We start from the raw sequence: 19,956 nt of genomic DNA, 5'->3' as shown, positions 1-19,956 counted from the left end.
CCTTGGCATTCTTAGGAGTGTTGTGTTAGGAGACCAATCTTATCATTTGGGAGCCATTGTAGCTCGTAGGTTGCATCATAATATACATAATGGAGATTTCTTTGGAGGAATTTATGCAACCCGCTTAGCTAATTTTCTTGAGATAGACATCCGTGAGGGTGATATGGAGTTGCCCACTGCATATTTAGATTATGACTCCATGGCCTCACATCATTTTGTCGAGAGACCCGAATCACCTCTTTTATATCGTTTAATTTTTAACAAACGGCATGTTGTCCGTGTTACTCTCCCTGCTCCTGCCCTTTTTGATTTCACTTCTGCTTGCAAACTTCCATCATGGGGTAGTTTTAGGGATCCCACTAAATCTGAATTTAGAAACTTTCTTGCTAGTATAACTGTAGGGGAATCTAGAGATATAACGCAGGCTACCATAGGGAGCATTCACTTTCCTGCTATACATTATTTTGATGTCTTCATCGGTAGATGCATAAATGCTAAGGATGAAGCATGTCACATGTGTGTCCCGGACCTTGGCATTCTTAGGAGTGCTGTGTTAGGAGACCAATCTTATCATTTGGGAGCCATTGTAGCTCGTAGGTTGCATCATAATATACATAATGGCGATTTCTTTGGAGGAATTTATGCAACCCGCTTAGCTAATTTTCTTGAGATAGACATCCGTGAGGGTGATATGGAGTTGCCCACTGCATATTTAGATTATGACTCCATGGCCTCACATCATTTTGTCGAGAGACCCGAATCACCTCTTTTATATCGTTTAATTTTTAACAAATGGCATGTTGTCCGTGTTACTCTCCCTGCTCCTGCCCTTTTTGATTCACAGACAAAAGGAAGATATACTATTACTAGAGAGGAGGCAGATGAGTATGAGAGGAGAGCGGAGGCAGCCCGACTCCACGCTGCAGCTCAGCAGGCGATAACCGCTGCACATCAGTATGATCCCAACTATTCTTCGTCGCAGTACGACCCCAGCTACACCTGCGGGTATCCGCCAGGTTATCCCTGGCAATAGACCAACTTAGGCCAAAAGCCTAAGCTTGGGGGAGTACGTATTTCTCACCGACATTACATTTATGCTCACACACACTCATTGCTAGATGTCGGTGCTCATACTCTTTCATTGTAATATCCATGCTAGTTTATTTTCTTTTTCCTGTTTTCTTCTTGTGTGTTTGATAAACCTTAAGAAAACCAAAAGAATAGTAGTAATTTACTTTCCTGCTACAGTAGTAACTAAAAAGAAAACCCATAAATATTTCCCGTTCTTCTTTTGCTTGTTGGGAGCTTTCCCGTGTAAATAGTTTTCTTTTCTTTTCTTTTCTTTGGGGGTCAGTAGGAGAAGACCATAATTAAATTGTTGTAGTGGCTCTTATATGCTTGAATGTTGATTTAACCCAGAGCCCATATTGCCTTGTCTTCTCCTGTTTCTTCAATGCTCGCAGATTCCAGCTTAGTCCAATGCACGTGCACTCTTATTATTATTCACACCGTTCGGTCGTGCAAGTGAAAGGCAATTATGATGATATATGATGGACTGACTAAATGAGAAAAGCTGGTATGAACTCGACCTCTTTTGTTTTTGTAGATATGATGAGCCCACCGTTCTTGATTCAGCTTATTATGAATAAACATGTTTTCAATGACAATTAGAGATCATAGTTGCTTGTGCCATGCTTGATTAGCTATGAGTTATAATGGTTTACCTTGTGTGCCAACATGCTATTGAGATGATTATGATGTGGTATGATAGGGTGGTATCCTCCTTTGAATGATTTAAGTGACTTGACTTGGCACATGTTCACGCATGTAGTTGAAACAAAATCAACATAGCCTTCATGATATTTATGTTCATGGTGGATTATATCCTAATCGTGCTTGCATCCAATGTTTATTAATTTTGATGCATGTACATGGCTGTTGTCGCTCTCTAGTTGGTCGCTTCCCAGTCTTTTGCTAGCCTTCACCTGTACTAAGCAGGAATAATGCTTGTGCATCCAATCCCTTAAACCCCAAAGTTATTCCAGATGAGTCCACTATACCTACCTATATGCGGTATCTACCTGCCGTTCCAAGTAAATTTGTATGCGCCAAACTCTAAACCTTCAATTAAATATTCTATTTTGTATGCTTGAATAGCTCATGTATCAACCAAGGCTGTCCTTATCTTTTGTGTTAGGCGGGTTATTCTCAAGAGGAGTGGACTCCGCTCCTCACTTGCGAGAAAATGGCTGGTCACCGGGATGCCCAGTCCCATGCTTTATGCAAACTAAATCAAAATTAATTACAAACAAAACTCCCCCTGGGACCTGATGTATGTTGGAGACACTTGTTGTTTCGAGCAAGTCATGGATTGATGCTTGTTGGTGGAGGGGGAGTATAAACTTTAGCATTCTGTTTGGGAACCGCCTATAATGTGTTTAGCATGGAAGATATCGCCATCTCTTAGTTGCTACGTTGACAATGAAAGTATACCGCTCAAAATGCAATTTATCTCTATTTCAAAACCGAGCTCTGGCACCTCTACAAATCCCTGCTTCCCTCTGCGAAGGGCCTGTCCATTTACTTTTATGTTGAGTCATCACCCTCTTATTAAAAAGCACTAGCTGGAGAGCACAACTGTCATTTGCATTCATCACCATTAATCTATGTTGGGTGTGACTATGATTGGATCTCTTTTACCATGAACTACAATGTCTAGTCAGTCATTGATATTTAAAGGTGCTCTGCATTTATGTTTTGCGGTCTCAGAAAGGGCTAGCGAGATACCATCTTGTTATATCATATTATGATTGTTTTGGGAAAGTGTTGCCATCCGAGATTTATTATTATGGCTTGCTAGTTGATTATGCTATTGATATGAGTAATTATGAGACCTGAGAATTATTGCAAATGTGGTTAGTTATGATCTTTGCTGAAAACTTGAATGTTGGCTTGACATAGTTACAACAACAAGAGCAAACAGAGTTTGTAAAAGTTTTTCTTTCTTTCTTTAAGTTTGACAACTGAATTGCTTGAGGACAAGCAAGGGTTTAAGCTTGGGGGAGTTGATACGTCTCCGTCGTATCTACTTTTCCAAACTCTTTTGCCCTTGTTTTGGACTCTAACTTGTATGATTTGAATGAAACTAACCCGGACTGATGCTGTTTTCAGCAGAATTGCCATGGTGTTGTTTTATGTGCAGAAAACAAATATTCTCGAAATGACCTGAAACTCCACGGAACATCTTAGAAAAAATAATAAAATATCCTCGCCAAAGATGAAGACCAGGGGGCCCACACCCTGTCCACAAGGGTGGGGGGCGCGCCCCCCTCTAGGGCACGCCCCTACCTCGCAGGCCCCCTGGATGCCCTCCGACGCCAACTCCAACTCTATATATTTGCTTTTGGAGAGAAAAAAATCAGAGAGAAGAAATCATCGCTTTTTACGATACGGAGCCGCCGCCAAGCCCTAAAACCTCTCGGGAGGGCTGATCTGGAGTCCGTTCGGGGCTCCGGAGAGGGGGATTCGTCGCCGTCGTCATCATCTACCATCCTCCATCACCAATTTCATGATGCTCACTGCCGTGCGTGAGTAATTCCATCGTAGGCTTGCTGGACGGTGATGGGTTGGATGAGATTTATCATGTAATCGAGTTAGTTTTGTTACGGTTTGATCCCTAGTATCCACTATGTTCTGAGATTGATGTTGCTATGACTTTGCTATGCTTAATGCTTGTCACTAGGGCCCGAGTGCCATGATTTCAGATCTGAACCTATTATGTTTTCATGAATATATGTGTGTTCTTGATCCTATCTTGAAAGTCTATAGTCACCTACTATATGTTATGATCCGGCAACCCCGAAGTGACAATAATCGGGACCATTCCCGGTGATGACCATAGTTTGAGGAGTTCATGTATTCACTATGTGCTAATGCTTTATTCCGGTTCTCTATTAAAAGGAGGCCTTAATATCCCTTAGTTCCCAATAGGACCCCGCTGCCATGGGAGGGTAGGACAAAAGATGTCATGCAAGTTCTTTTCCATAAGCACGTATGACTATATACAGAATACATGCCTACATTACATTGATGAATTGGAGCTAGTTCTGTGTCACCCTATGTTATGAATGTCACATGATGAACCGCATCCGGCATAATTATCCATCACTGATCCGGTGCCTACGAGTTTTCCATATACTGGTCTACGCTTATTTACTTTCCCGCTGCACCTGTTACAATCACTACAAAATACAAAAAACATTACTTTTGCTGTCTTTACTTTTGTTACCGTTACCACCACTATCATATTACTTTGCTACTAAACACTTTGCTGCAGATACTAAGTTTCCAGGTGTGGTTGAATTGACAACTCAGCTGCTAATACTTGAGAATATTCTTTGGCTCCCCTTGTGTCGAATCAATAAATTTGGGTTAAATACTCTACCCTTGAAAACTGTTGTGATCCCCTATACTTGTGGGTTATCAGTCATTACCGCTAAGCACCCAGGGATTAGGCCAGAGGTGACACTGGTGCTCGGGATTGCGCTACCAGGCATGGTTCGAGCCATGGCTGGGCGCGTTGGAGAGCCCTTGCTGGTGCGCGTCCAATGGTGGTGGTGGCCGGGCCTGTGGTGGCCGGAGTCGACGGCGGCGAGCTCGGATGCGGCGGCTGGTGTTCGGGTGTGCACGGAAACACGGATGCGGTGGCCTAGGCAATGTGTGCGCGGAACCTAAACCGTCTACGCGATGCGGCGAGCAGGATGGACGTGTGCCCGAGACCAAATGGTCACCGGAGCATCGTCGACGGCAAGCATGGCAGCGGCGGGTTTTCGGTCGTCGGCAAAGCGGCAGCTACGGCATGCAACCAAGAAAATGGAGAGGGGGAGAAGGAGCAGCAGCTCACAGCGGTTGCATTCGTGCATACGGTGAGCTCGTAGGAGGACCGGAGCGAACAGGGCGGCGGAGGCGATCTCGGCAGCCACAGGTTGGAGACGACGACAGTGAAGACGAAGTGGGGCTTCCCGAGGTGCGTGACTCATTGTAGGGGTCGTGGTCGTCACGACGGAGCTTCTGGACCACTCGAGAGGACGAGGGAGAGGCGATGGCCGCGGTGGTGCTCGTCGGCGCGCTGGGCTGCGCTCGAATGCGAGGTGGAGAGGGACCAGAGGGGGAGGCACTGGGAGAGTGAGAGAGGGTCGAGGAGGTAGCGTGGCTGCACCAGGGAGGGCCAGGGCGAAGCGGCAAGCAGGAGGTGGCCGTCGGTGGCCGTGCGTGTGCTGGTGCACCGCGGGCACACGCCCTCATGCCTTCTGGTACGAGGTTGAAGGAGGCGGCGCTGGGCTGAGCCACTACAGTGGTGGGCTGGGCCAACAGTGCTGGACCAGCACAGGAGCTGGGCCGGTTGGTGGGCGCCAGGTTAGTCCTTCTCTCTCTCTTTTATTTTTCTTTTCTATTTCTGTTATTTTGTTTTGATTTATACACTAAATAATTTTTGTTGCTTCTGATAATTCTTGTAGGGACTAGTTGCATTATTCCAAAGCCCTTCACCAAAGATCAGAATTATTGGACATATATTAATTAATTAACAAATATATATCCAATGCAAATAGTTATTGATTTAATTCAAAGGCCCAAAATAAATATCTCTGAGATTCCAAAAACATTGTTTTGAGTTTTACCTCTTGCCAATATTTTCAGAGACTAAGAGGAACATTTTCTTGGACTTCTTTGAAAAGATTTTAATGTTGATTATTTCTGAAGTGATTTCTGAGGGTTTCAACTAACCTCAATTCAAATTTCAGAATTTAGACATGATGCATGATGCTCACTCATGTAATTAGCTACAAGCAAATTCTAGGGCTGTGACAGGCCACGACCGAGGTGGCAGCCCTCAAGAAGGCGTTAGCTGAGGCCGAGGACAAAGCGGCCAAGGAACACGCCGCGCGCGAGAAGCACGAGGCCCTGGTTAGGAAGGCCCAGCAAGAGCTCCAGGACGCCGTCCAGAAGTTCGGGTCCTTGGAACGCGATTTTAAGACGCAAAAGTCCGAACTTGCGAAGGCCCGCCAGAGCGCACAGGATGCCCGAGCCGAAGCCCAGAGCGCCCTCCAGGAAATTCAGGCGGCTAAGGAGGTTGCGGCGGGTAAGTCTTTCCCTATACAAAGCAAGTATGCGAAGGAAAAAATCCTTGTACTTACTCGAATTTGCGTTTTCCAGGCAAGTTTACGGATCTGCCGCGCAGTATATCAGATGCTCCTGAGTTTTAGCGAGCTGAAGAGGGGATGTCAACGGAGAAGCTATTCTGGTCTCAATATCTTGGACCAGAACATCCGGTGCTCTTTAGCGACCAGCTGAAACAGCTGGTCGAGCTGCACAGGTCGGCCAAACTAGCCATGAAGGACCTAATAGTCCGGTTGTGGCCTGCCGAGCCCATCCCTAGCAGCTACTTCGGACTTGTGAAGCGGCTTGTGAATGCCTGCCCACGGCTCGAAGCCGTGAAGCGGTCCGTCTGCATCGAAGGTGAGCGGATGGCATTTTCCCGCATCAAGATGCATTGGGCGAAGCTGGATGCCAAGAAGCTGATGACCGAGGGGCCGCCTGAGGGCAAGGAGCATCGTCGACCCGAGCTATATTTTGGTAGTGTCCTGGAGGGGTCCCACCTTGTGGCGGAGCAATGTGCGAAGGATGTTATATTCCCATGAAAGCATTCGGGTTACTGATATGTCTCCGTCATATCTACTTTTCCAAACACTTTTGCCCTTGTTTTGGACTCTAACTTGCATGATTTGAATGGAACTAACCCGGACTAACGCTGTTTTCAGCAGAATTGCCATGGTGTTATTTATGTGCAGAAATAGAAGTTCTCAAAATGACCTGAAACTTCACGAGGTGCCGCTTCGACTGCGAGGGGGGGTGTTGAGTATATGTGTTATGTGCATATTGTGTATTGGGCCCGTCTTCTAGTTCCTTGTATAGTTGAGATCCGTGGCCCACCGTACATCATATATATACGTGCCTATGCACGAGAGCAATACATCATGCAATCCTAATCTCCTACACCAATGCCTCTCAAAAATTAATACAAAGGAGTATTAACACGATACAGGGAACCAAATTACATTTGTTAACAAAGTTGCTGACAAGAAAAACATCAGGATAAATGTGCTATCAGTGTTTTGAGCCTTTTTGCATCATAAATTAAACACGAGACCACAAATTTACTTGTAGAGTATTCATTCCTGCAGAAATATTCTTATTATGATATTATTACAACACTTCTTCATATTTTGCAGAGTGCGTTTAGGCACCCAAACTTGGTCGAAAGTGCTTTCAACACTGAAGCATGGATCAACTTGGAGAAGAGTTCAGTTCTGGAGGGGGCTAACTGAAAAGTGCCAGAAGAAATCATGCACGAGTGCATATATCCACTGATACGAGCATTGATATGATACCGTGATACAAGAAGTTGTGATCTGTGCCCAAGGTAGAGGTTTAAATAGTCAGACATCCATTACCAAATATACAAAACAGACCTTAAACTTTTCTATATTGCCGGTTGCAGCTTTGCATTACACCATGTCAAACTCGCATCTCGTTTTCAGCTTGGGGCATTTCTGTCTCACGGGTACAATGATGAACTAAGAATCTACCTATCACCCTGGAAAGACGCTACTGACACACATCTGAGTGAAAAAGAACTTGTATGCAACTTTCAAGAAAAGTGAGTAACGCAAAAATAGGGACTGCTTCTACTTGTGATCATCGAGTATTAGTGTTTTAGAAAATTATGACGTACTAGTTCATTTGGAAACAATCGGTAGTTGTTCATCTGGATTAATATTTTGAACAGCTGCTATGATTTTGCATGTAGGCACAACTTTTGGGGGGCTAGACGCAAAATATCCTGTATATAAACAAATGAGTTGATCCTATTCCTTCGATGCAGATCTGACGCACCATGCTGAGCACGGTATCATGTTTTTTTTTCGAGAGTACGCAAATTGCGTACCATATTCTTATAGAAGGGAGAAAATTTGATTACAAGAGGCCGATAGTAGTGCGGACACCACCATTAGCCCACCCACACCATTACAGGAGAATAAGCTACACTCTCACGAATCTTTGTAAACCACCTACTCCGCCTCTAGCAAGTTTCCATTTCTTAATTTATCAAGAATGCTACTCGTCAGGGCCTGCGCATCTAACTGTTGCTCTCTCCGATTGGAGACACGGGCGTTCCTCTGCTTCCACATGGACCACGTGGCACAAATAACCAAAGTGTCAAACCCACGCCTCTCCTCCTTTTGGAAGGCTTGTCTCTGCATCATCCACCATTCCAGGAAGCAATCCTGAGGTGTCGTAACCACGATAGGCAGGTTCAGAACATCAAAGCAGCGATGCCAGGTCTCACGGGCATAGACGCATTGTGCAAGGATATGATCAACATTATCCACCTCCTGGAGACATGTGTAGCATGCGGAAGGTTCGTCCTGAAGGCCATGCCTGGTACGACGATCCGAAGTCCAGGTTCTCTTTTGCGTGGCCAACCAAGAGAAAATTTTGCACTTGAGTGGAGCCCAACTCCTCCAAATGGCTTTGGCATGGGGGAAAGAGACCAAGCCGTGGCAAAGAGTGGCATAGGTGGACTGCGCCGAATAAGCTTGTGAGGCAGTGCAAGGCCAAGAAAACACGTCCTCCGCGTCGAGGTCTCGCTGCACCGTGGAGATGGCCAGCCGTAGATGCATGACTTGTAGAAGCACTTGGAAGGAGTTGCTGTCCGAGATGTCCAAAACCCATCTCTCATCCACAGTGGCCTGCTGCACAGTTCTCTGATTGATCGTCCGAGTGTTGATTAGGGCATGAGCCATGGGTGCAATGTCCTTGACCGCAAAGCCATGGATCCATCGGTCTCTCCAGAAAAGTACTTTATCTCCTCTCCCAACAGAGATATGCACCAGGCTGTCGAAAATTGCTCTAGCATCATCATCCACAAGGAGAGAGAGCCCTTGCCATGGCATGTTCGGATCTGTGCGTCGGAGCTACTCCCACCGAACCCTAAGGGCCAGCCCTTGCCGATGCAAATCCTTGACTCCCAACCCACCAAACTTCAAGGGACGGCAGATAGAGTTCCATGCCACCAAGCATTGGCCACCATTGACTTTATCTTTGCCAGCCCAAAAGAAGACCCGCATCCAACTATTAGTGTCTTCCAGCACCCAAGCCGGGGCTTCGAGGATGAGCAGGTGGTGCATCGGCCTCGCCGCAATGACAGAGTTCACAAGAATCAGGCGCCCAGAACGCTGCATTAGGCCACGCTGCCATGCAGAAAGGAATGTTCTCACGAGATCGAGCAAGGGTTGCCAATGAGCCTTGGTGAGCTGCTTGATCGCGAGCTGGAGCCCGAGATATCGGCACGAAAAGTTGGTCAGCGGGCACTGGAGGTTTGCCAGGATTCTCTCCTTGTCCTCGTGAATGACTCGTATCACAGGATATTTTCCAAGAGCGCTAGCATCTGGTGACCAATCGAAGACTCGAGAGGCGCGACCCACCGAGAGATGCTACACACGGGGGTTTTACATGCTTTTATGAGATGCTTAGGATCTGATTGGCTTAGATTTGATAAAGTGAGGCGGACCCGCCACTTAAAATCAGGGAGGGACAATTAGTGAAGGCCACGTAGCAGGGTCCGTGAGAGCCCGTGACTTTTGCGCGTGTGTAGTATTATCGCGACCCACCAGACGGCAAGCGGTGGGCGTCTGATCCCACGCGCGGCTGAACCCACGAACCAGAGGAGGGGATCCAAGCGCGCGACCCACCAGACCGCTGTGTGATCCCACGCGCGGCTGAACCCGCGAACCAGAGGAGAGGAAGGGGGTCGAAGCGTGCGACCCACCGGACGGCCGTCTGATCCCACGCGCGGCTGAACACCAAACGGGAGAGAGGTGGCACGCTCCACCCGTGCAAGAGGCCAGGGCGGCTGATCTGCTCTCTGATGCTTCTCTTCTCTCACCACCCCCTGCTGCTTCCCTCTTCTTCTTCCTGAGCGCCCCTGCTGCTCCTTCTGTCTTCGTCCCCTGCTGTTCTTCTTCACCAAACCGAGCCTGTTGTTGTTCTGTGTGTGTGTGTGTAATTCATAAAAATTATTGTTGTGCAATGATGATATTTGTTCAGTCCGAAGACATGCGCCGTTCTTACTTATTTTGTTGATCAGTGAGAGTTTGTACCCACTAGCAATTACAAGTGTGATCAGATGATGTTAGCTCTGGAGAATGATTTGAGAATCTAGTGCTATCGTATTTTCATTCTATTTCATGTTGTTGAGTGCACTGCACTTTCAATCTACTAAACTGTCATGTCTCTTTAATCATGCAAACTTGTTATGCTTTGGTTGCAGCATGTTTCAAGTACCTGGAAATGATTTTAACTTTGCAAATAAAAAATCAGTAATACCATAACCTTGCAAATCAAAATTTAGTACCATCACAACCTTGCAAATCAATATTTAGTAATGAACATTTTAGAAAAAACTGTGCATGGCTCCACTATGGAAGACAAACCAAAATGTACATCAAAGTTCTGTCATGTTATATTTATCTTCAAGACCTCAACATGGGAAATTGCCGCGGTTGCAAGGGGAAGGCAACCGGCAGTGCCTGAGGGCTAAGGGCACTTAACTCTACAAATCAAAATTCAGTACTAACATAAACTTGCAAATCAGAATCCAGTAATTAACCTTTTTGACAAATAGTAAGTCTGCAACTCCATGGCTCCATTGCAAAGTCAGTGTACATCAGGTTCCCAGATACAACAGCAGTTACCTACTCGTACAAATGAAAGAGCAACATTACACTGACTACCCTGATGACCCAAACAGAGCAAAACAGAATCCAGGTTCATATCTAGCTTCACTAGCTAATCCATGTAGAGGCCATTGTAATCAGGTGTGGTTCGTCGTCTTCGTGCAGTCGGCAAGCCACTGACAGCTCTCTTCCATGTAGAGGCCATTTGCAAGGGATATGTAGCACCATTGAATTGCTCACAAAATAGACGGGGAGACATGTCCATCACCTAACTGCGAAGAATGATATAACGATCCATAAAGCATATCACAGACAATTAATACCATGGCTGACTAAAATATCAACAAGCTTCAGTAAAAGCCTTTGAATAAAAAAGAGCAAATACATTTTGCATAAGAATAAGGGAACAAAGAAGAGATGATTTTAAGATCACAAAACTGTTATAACTCTGATAGAGATGATTTTAAGATCACAAAACAGTTATAACTCTGATAAGACACCATTTGAATAATATGGTGATGTGCCTACTTCTTGCGGTGAACATAAAGAAGGCTTTGCTATCATTTGGTGGAACAATTAAGTTGTACAGTACAAATACCAGACTTGAGAAGAAATTCCTTTGTTCTTGATTATGCAACAAAATTGACAAGCTCTTTCTTTCCCGGGAAACTAAACTAGTAAAACTGAATGAAGGAAACTAAGCAAATTACATTCCTAGAGATTGTAGGACGCAACAACAGAACTAAGAGGATAAATGGAAACAGGCATACCAAATACCATCTAAGCCCTCCGCAATAACATCAGTACAACTTCAAGTAAGAGGTATCAGTGAATATTGGAAATAAAAAATAATTCTACTTGAGCATGATAGTTTTCTACCTTAAGGTCGCCATTGTCCATTTAACCACGGCCATACTCGTTCTACAGATTATTCTAATTCATCTGTATATCTGTATATGTGTGATCAAAACAACAACTTCAGAAATCCTCAGATCAAGTGATCAGTTCACACAAAAATGGCAGCTAACCTGCTGCCCCTGGTTTCCTCTATGGCTCTATGTGTTTTGTTTCCTCACCGGGACTGCGAACTGAGGAAAGGATTGGGCTGGCAGCACTGCCACCACTCGATAGAAAAAGCTCCGCTGAACGATCGGGAGTTTCTTTTTTATTTTACCGAACAATGGGCAGCTATCGACCCCTACGGGATGATGGGAAAGTCCAAAGTAGTATTGGTAAAATGACTAGTTGCCCTTTATCATGGACAGCTTCATTTGCTTGGTACTCCGATATGGGTGATTGGAGTACCAGGGTACCGTAAAAAATCTCAAATAAAATCATTTATGAACGTTAGTGCAAGTCCCTGTTACCACACAAGATTGCTTCAAATCTCAATTACAGGAACACCAAGCAACAAGCCACCTAGCTGTTCTCGGTTTCTATGAGTCTATGATGATCCCACACACGACACTTCATTCTCGGTTTCCCTAACTCCCAACTCCATGAAGGTGCACTCACTATCCTAGTTGTTCTTTCTGGACCAGGAGCGTCCAAATTGATGCTAGTCTAAGAAAGTTTACTACAGTGTTGTACAGTCGTAATGAGGCTTGGCGCCGAATGTTGATTCTGACACTATGCAGTGCTGTGATGGCTACAATTCAGCACAAATAAAAATTTCTCACACACTGTTTTTCTCTCATAACTATTTTTTATGGGATTCTCTCCTTTTGTCTGCATTTTTTTTGTTGTGTGGAGAAGCACTTCAACGGTGCAATGCATCAAGAGAAAAAAAAAGAAACAAATCAAAGTGAAGAGGAAAAGGTATACTCAATAATTAAAACATTATCTTATTTAAAAACATTGCATCTGATGGGAGAAAATGTGAATGGGATATTAGTAGATGTTCAAAGTGGATGTACCTACATAAGGAGCTCGGCCACATCTTTCCCCTCCACGAATCATTGCTAATTTACTTTTGATAGGAGTAATTGCAATTCTTGTAGCACTCCCAAACAGACTCCAACCTGTAGATCATATAATACCTAGCAGTTAATAAAACTAAACAGAAAATAAAATAAAATTGAGTAGTGGGCTGCAACGACATACATGTCTTTCATTCCCGATTTCTTTAACAAAGAAGTTAAGGCAAGCATCACAAACTCTTCGAGATAATAAGCACCTCCGACCTCCAGTTCATCGAGATTTTGTACCAGTTGCTTGCGGGGGCCATCAACATGGCAGTCAAAGGATTTCTCAATGCCATGTACTGCAAGATGCCTCAATAATTCAATCATGTACTGTAGCTCGTCTTCATAATATGCAGCGCCTTTGTACTCGAAAACATCAATAATGATTTGATTAACAACCGCAGTCATCTTCCCTAACCATAAAGATCCTTCGACCTCCTTCAAGATCTTCTTAAATAAAGGACTTGTATCATTCTGATCGAACGATCTCCATGCATCAAAGATGCCTACCAGCAAATTCAAACGAGCCCTTGAAGGCTTGAAGAGGGATAATGGAGTATCAGTTCTCGCAAATCCTTTGTCTTGAGTCGGTCCGACCACCAGGTAGCATATAGTCCCATGCCACTCAAGAAAGCATGAAAAGGTGACAAATAAGGAACGTAAATCTGAGACTGCATGAATTTTTGCACCACTTTTGTTGCAATACTCTTAAAATCCTTCTCCATCGCAGTGACCATCTTGGGCGATATTTCAGGCTGTATATCAAATAACTTCGGACTTTTTGTGATGACCACCTTGCCATCGTAGGCATCCATATCATTTAAGCCAAAATCACCTTCCCACGAGTACCCAGCTTTATGTTTGCTAATCACATGTTCGACAAGTGCCTGAACCAAGGCGCATTTATCAGGCAAAGGTGTCATGATTTGCTTCTCAACATGACCATGTACACACATTTCTCTAAGCAAAGCAGCGCCAAAACAATCCTCTAGCTTTTCATGCCTGAAAAAATATATACAGCAGTCTCTAATTAAGCACTAAAATAGAACTGAGTTGCATAAATAAATAATAATATAAAAGGGAATGGATTGAGAACATTACTTTTTGGGCATTTCAAGAAATTTTAACTCGAGCTGCTGGATTAAATTCCTGTTGCATTCTGTCAGCTTTATTTTCAAACTTGTTACAAGTTCCAGCATATACTTCCGGGCAATTTCTGTTAACTTCACCATCAGCCTGTTTACAGTATTTAGTAATTAGTATTATGATATTAAAATCAAGGAATCATAAGGAAAATAAGGTGGCTACTAATTTAAAGGGAAAGTGATGGCTACTAATTTAAAGGGAAAATTGGGAAAAATTTCAGCACATATCAGCACACAATCTTATAGCTTGGTTTTCATGCAAGTTATTGTGATTTGTCCCCTTTTGAAAAAAAGGTAATTGTGATTTCAGAATTGGAGCATACTTGTGCTAGTACTGGTAAAGTAACAGGAAAGGAAGCTTCGAAGGGGGGAGGATATCTTCAGGAAAGATCCAACTGTTGGTGCAAAAAAACTACAGGATAGGATACAAGAACAATTACTCAATGTGGATCACAGTTAGCCAAGAAACATCCAAAGCTTGAAAGAGTGGTGCCTCTGTACTAGCTGTATGATTGAAACAAGGATACATTGGTCCTAAATAACTGCCTTGGATGGAGAATATGACACCGTGCTAAACAACTAAAATGTGTAACCTTTGTAGTGTTATTTAAGTGTACCAAGACATTTTGGTGCTAGCTTTCTAAAGGTGACCTATTTGGGTGCTACATAACCAATTTTTCCAAGATTGAAGAGATAAATTTGTCAAAATTATACCTTTCGCCGCCATTGCAGACTCCCATTGCAAGGTCCTTTGACCGACTCAAGAGATGCGAGTAGAGGATGTGCAGTTCCCTTGATCCAGAACCTCTCACAAGCATGCCCCACAATTGAAAACGGTAATATGACATCGTTTCTCCGGATAGAGTAAACCTATCAAAACGAAGTTGTCTGGATTAGAACCCGTTGAGAAGAACAATAACAACAACAACAAAGACTTTAGTCCCAAACAAGTTGGGGTAGGCTAGAGGTGAAACCCATTGAGCAGCATGAGACAAAAAAACATAGAAAAGCGAGATAAACATACTCATCAAGAAACTCCCAAAACATAGGTAGCAATGTGGCATTTTTCTTGTCCGCTCCCTGTTCTCTCCTTTTATCCCGGCTGGGGCTCCTCTGCTCATCCCATGGGACCAAGTCATCCATGGGTGGAGGAATCAAATCACCGACAAGATTGGGCAATATTGGCAGAAGGTTGACAAGTCCAGATTCCTCACTCGTGACATTGGCAGAAGATTGGGCAGCATGATTTGAACACTGCAAACAGAACATTGACATTTAAATAAACATGCCAACAAACACAGAATAACTTATAAAGTCTTAGTTCCCCACCCTTTCATAAAAAATAATGTAGGCCTCGCAATCAAGAACGTCCTGCAAGCTGGCTTCTCTGATCATCTCATCGCTTGCATAAAACCAAGACTTGTCATTGCTTTGATGTTCCTGACCATTCATCTTGCTAGCTCTTACATACACAATATAATGACCTCCTTTCCGATCTCCAATGTGTTGAGCAACACCAACTAGACGGTAGGTGTTATTGTCATTCTCGTCAAACCTGAAAATTACAGGAAATAGTGATGACCAGAGCAGTCGTAGAGCTGTACAGTACTGTCGCTCGCTCATAAATCACAAATACTGAGATGCCAAATTCAAAAATATTCAGACCCAGTTCAGTCTGAATAATTGTCTGAAACTACATACGGATGATTAATAGCTAGGTAGTGGTTGGAGATCTTCTTTGGTTAGGAAGGGAGCTGAGAGTGTAGAGTTAGTTAATAAAAGGTTCATTTTCAAAGCTAGGAACAATAAGTATGCATGCCTTTGTTTGTCGCTAACGAGGGACAAAAGAATACTAAGTCAGCAATTATAGTTCATTTTCATGTCATGGGTCCTAGCTAATCTAGCTGCTCCAGCTTTTTCATTCATGGACCTAATTAAGCTGAACTAACTTCAGTTATACTAGTTTCTGTTTTGTTTAATTTGGACGGACGGTTGGTTTTTTTATTGATCAATTATTTCTAAATTTGAGTTGTATTTATTAATTAGTTACTGCTTCATGCTTGAAGATAGCTGGAGTAGTTACTAACACTGCGCTACTACTCTGGTTGATGCATGGATCTATATTCAGTCAGTCAAGGAATGTTTTTTCCTATAATAGTCGGTCAAACAAGTTTTCAGATTCAGGTATTTCTTATCCATTCGAACAAGACTATTAAAAATGATTTCATATTCAGTCAGTCAAAGAAACAATACCTACCTTTCGCCCATGTATGGCTGCATATTAAGAATCTCCTTGAAACACACATGTCCTTCCAATTTATCATATCCAGCAGGATTAGGAGTGCCTGATCAAAGTAATCACCATTACATCTGGAGCTTTGATTATAATCATTCTTTTCCTTGCAGCTCTGAAATTTTTTTTGTTTCATGTTTCTGTTTCTGGTCATTTTGGTTATCGTCACCACCTGACTCCACAACAAGTTTTGTGTTAGCTGCATCAGTACAAGACTCACAGAGCCAATCAAATATCAACTCTTCCTTGGTGTATAAGGAGAAGCAATCCTCAACTGATACAAGATCATCGCCATCATGTGCCTCAGCATCAGCTTTATTGCTCCTCGAAGCTACAGCAGGGAGCTTCCTATCTGGAATTGCCAGTCGGAATATAAGGGTCTCTTCATGTTTCTCCTTGGAACTGTGTACACATTCTGTGCTGGTTAGAGCACTACACTCCTCGCCTGCAAAGATGGAATTGACAATTGTGACCTTCTTTGAAGCATCCATTGAAGGTTGACGTGCTTCATCTTCCTCTTCATCCAAACCATGAATAAAACATTGGATGAGTTCTTCGGCATCCTCCATTCCGCCGGTACTGAATTGGGGCTACTTTGAGCAGATAGATGCAAGCAGTTTTGTTGGGTCAAGGCAGCCTTTTGCATTGCTTGAAGGACTTGTGTTGGCAAAGAGCTCTTTGAAAAGCGCAGCAATTGGCCCTTTGCAAACGTTTTGTCCCATCATTACGCTGCGCAGTGGGTCAAGGGCCAATAAGCACTGCAGCATGGCATTGAAAAAACAGGTGTTGCCGGGATTCCGCAGCCCCCTGATGACATTATATTTGGCAACGTCCTCCTTGGCTATCTCCTCTGACTGGCATATGGAAACAGGCTCCTTGGTTATGTCCTCAGAGTGAGGAGATGATGGACTGCTGGATCCCTTGTCCTCCGTCTCCACCGGTTTCATCTGCGGTGTCACCACCTCCTTCTTGCCCAAACCATCATCATCCTCCGAGCGAGGAGATGACGAACTGCTGGATCCCTTGCCCTCCGCCTCCACCGGTTTCATCTGCGGTGTCACCACCTCCTTCTTGTCCAAACCTTCATCATCCTTCGGATCAAGTGGGTTGGTGTTTGCCTCTAACTCAGTTGAAGCTTCTGCTGATTGTGATGGATGATACTTAAAAACCTTGAGTGGAACCTTCTGGTTACACTCACAACAGTACAGTATATCTTTATCATAGGTGTTGGCAAACCACCGATGCTCAGGTTGCTCCTTGTGATGTGCTCTAACATGGCCCTCTGCCTCGAATCCTGCACCACCACAAAAAAAGCTACCGCACTCCAAGCAAACCCAGGAAGCGCTGCTGTTTGGTTTTGCAGGCTCCTTGGCAGCAGTGCGTCTTGCTGACCTGTTCTTCTTCCTCTCCGTCTTCTCCTCACCACCCGAGCGGTGGGCAGTCAAAGCCTTAAGCTCACACGTCAAACAAACATCGCAATGTTTGGTCCGCAGCCGCTTTTCATTCAACTTAGACATATGCTCACGATCGTAGTGCTGAATGCACTTAAACTCCTGCATTGGGTCACTAGGAACATAAAGGATACACGGTGAGCTTGGTCTGGATCGGTCACTAATGGCGCCGCATCGCATCCAAAAAGGAAAGGTTGGGGGAAAGTTACCTCGGTGTGGCCAGCGATTTCTGGCGAGCCGACGGGCCTTGGGCTTGGGCCCCATGGCGCCGCCGAAGCCGGACGAGTGGATTCGGCACGGCGACGCCGGAGGGGGCGGGTACGGCCGGCGGCACGCGGACGCAGCTTCCTGTGAATGCGAAACGAAGGGGAGGGAGGGAGGGAGTGAGAAAGAGAGGGGAGGGAGACGCTGCGGCTGGAAACTTCACATGCGCCGGCAGCGGCAAATCAGGGGCACAGGGGTCGTGCAACGGAGCTACGCCCGGTCCATGCGCCGGTGCGCAGCGGAGCGCTCGATGCAATGGCACGTTTCGCGGCGGTGCGCAGTGGGCCGGGTGCATACGTTCAACAGGGTGCATCGTGCGTAGGGGTAGAAGCGTACTTGTCATTTGGACTCGTAGGACGATGCGTCAAGCCGTCAATGCCCATGGCCTTGTACTCCAATCCAGAAATTACTAGGAGTCCTTTATATCTTTTCTTGAATGTAATGTAATGTTGAAGATATTCCTGGGAGTCTATGACAGGTGATTTGGACTTGTGCCCATACAGCAACAGCAGCAGCGTGCCCATACGTACGTCCCGAGCTAGGGTTAGCACTAGTACTAGCTAGTAGCCTTGTGGGATGATAGGACCGGTAGCTCACCGGAGAGGCCGCCCCGGCGGTAGGAGTGGTGCCCAAAATACGTACGTAAGCAGAGCAGCCTCGCTCGCTCTATGGCCAGTTTGCAAATAAAGTGCAGTTTTCCAGCGTCTACCATTGCTGCCAGTGCCAGGACCCAGGAGAGAGAGAGGAGAGTTTGGAGTTTAGACTAGCTTGCTTGGTTGCACTAGCAATAAATAGCACGGCTTGGTAGCTCATGACCCTCCCTACTCATGCACAAATCCTACTACTACTACTACTAGTGCTTTGCTTATGGTTATGGTTTAGAACGACTATAGCAATGTCATCATATTGACCCAATCGACCTAAGAACTGCTATATAGTATAGTGATTTTGGACCAAATTAGTAGTATCTAGCTTATGATTTTGGACCTAAGAACATCGTATAAATACGCATGATGAATTAACTATTATATTAACTTAAACATCATATTTTGGATCTTTATCAATTAAATATGCGAATGATCTCGTAAAGAAAAGAAAAAAATCCCACTTATAAGAAAGAAAATTGTCCACCCATCAGACGGTGTGACCCTAATATACTTTATAACAATATATAATATAAGATCGATATACTCATATATAGTTTGTCATCTCTGTTCACCACAGCGGAGAAACCAGAAGCCAAGGTGGTCGAGGCATGGTTCGATAATCGGTGGTTACCCAGATTCCGCGGGCCTCATGAAACCGGGGAAGCCCTTGAGTGGGACCAGATGCGACAACAACTGGCGGGTGTTAGCCTCTCCCTTGGCAGAGATGAGGTCACTTGGATGCTTGAGCCACCCGGGGATTTTTGGACCGGGTCCTTGTACCGAGAGATCTTCCGTTCGGCGCCTCCTTGCGACTTAAGTGGGCTATGGAAGGCTAGAATTCCATCAAAAACTAAAAAAATATTTCTTTAGCAAGTGGCGAGGAATAGGATCTCAATTGGGGATCAAGTGAGAAAACGCAACGTGCCGGGTGATGGCAAGTGCGTACGGTGTGGCGAGGATGAGACATGCGATCATACCATTTTGCGATGCGTCGTCGCTAGATTCGCGTGGAGTGTGCTTCGGGCGACTACGGGTTGTACGTGGAATCCGAGATCTTTCTTGGATGAGTTCCGTTTGATCAAAGCCTCGAGTGGCCAGGATCGTAAGCTTGCTTGGGTGGGGTTTGCGGCCCTTGCGTGGTCTCTTTGGAGAACCCGTAACAAAGCACTTATCGAGGATATATCTTTTTCCGACATCCGGCTAATGTGATGTACAAATTGGTGATCCTTTTGCAGCTATGAAAGCTTCTGGCGAGCAAGGGTGGAGCAACTCGCAGGCAGCCTTCGCACAAGGTGCTATGAGCTACGGCACGCAGGAAGGAGGGACACCACCGGTTGCGGAACCACCCGCCTTGCCGCCCACATCTAGGAGGATGGCTTTGCACACTGTGTCGTGT

The 19,956-nt window shown here is 44.9% G+C and overlaps 1 pseudogene; it reads right to left on the bottom strand.

Annotated features, from left to right (window-relative positions):
• Positions 1-10,592: 10,592 nt before the first annotated feature.
• LOC123083841 (uncharacterized) lies at positions 10,593-18,437 on the bottom strand (annotated as a pseudogene).
• Positions 18,438-19,956: the final 1,519 nt, after the last annotated feature.

Source organism: Triticum aestivum, chromosome 4A (assembly GCF_018294505.1).
Source record: "Triticum aestivum cultivar Chinese Spring chromosome 4A, IWGSC CS RefSeq v2.1, whole genome shotgun sequence".
Lineage (NCBI taxonomy): Eukaryota > Viridiplantae > Streptophyta > Magnoliopsida > Poales > Poaceae > Triticum > Triticum aestivum.
The sequence above is the reverse complement of the archived record's forward strand: the minus strand, read 5'-3'. Positions and strand labels throughout refer to the sequence as shown.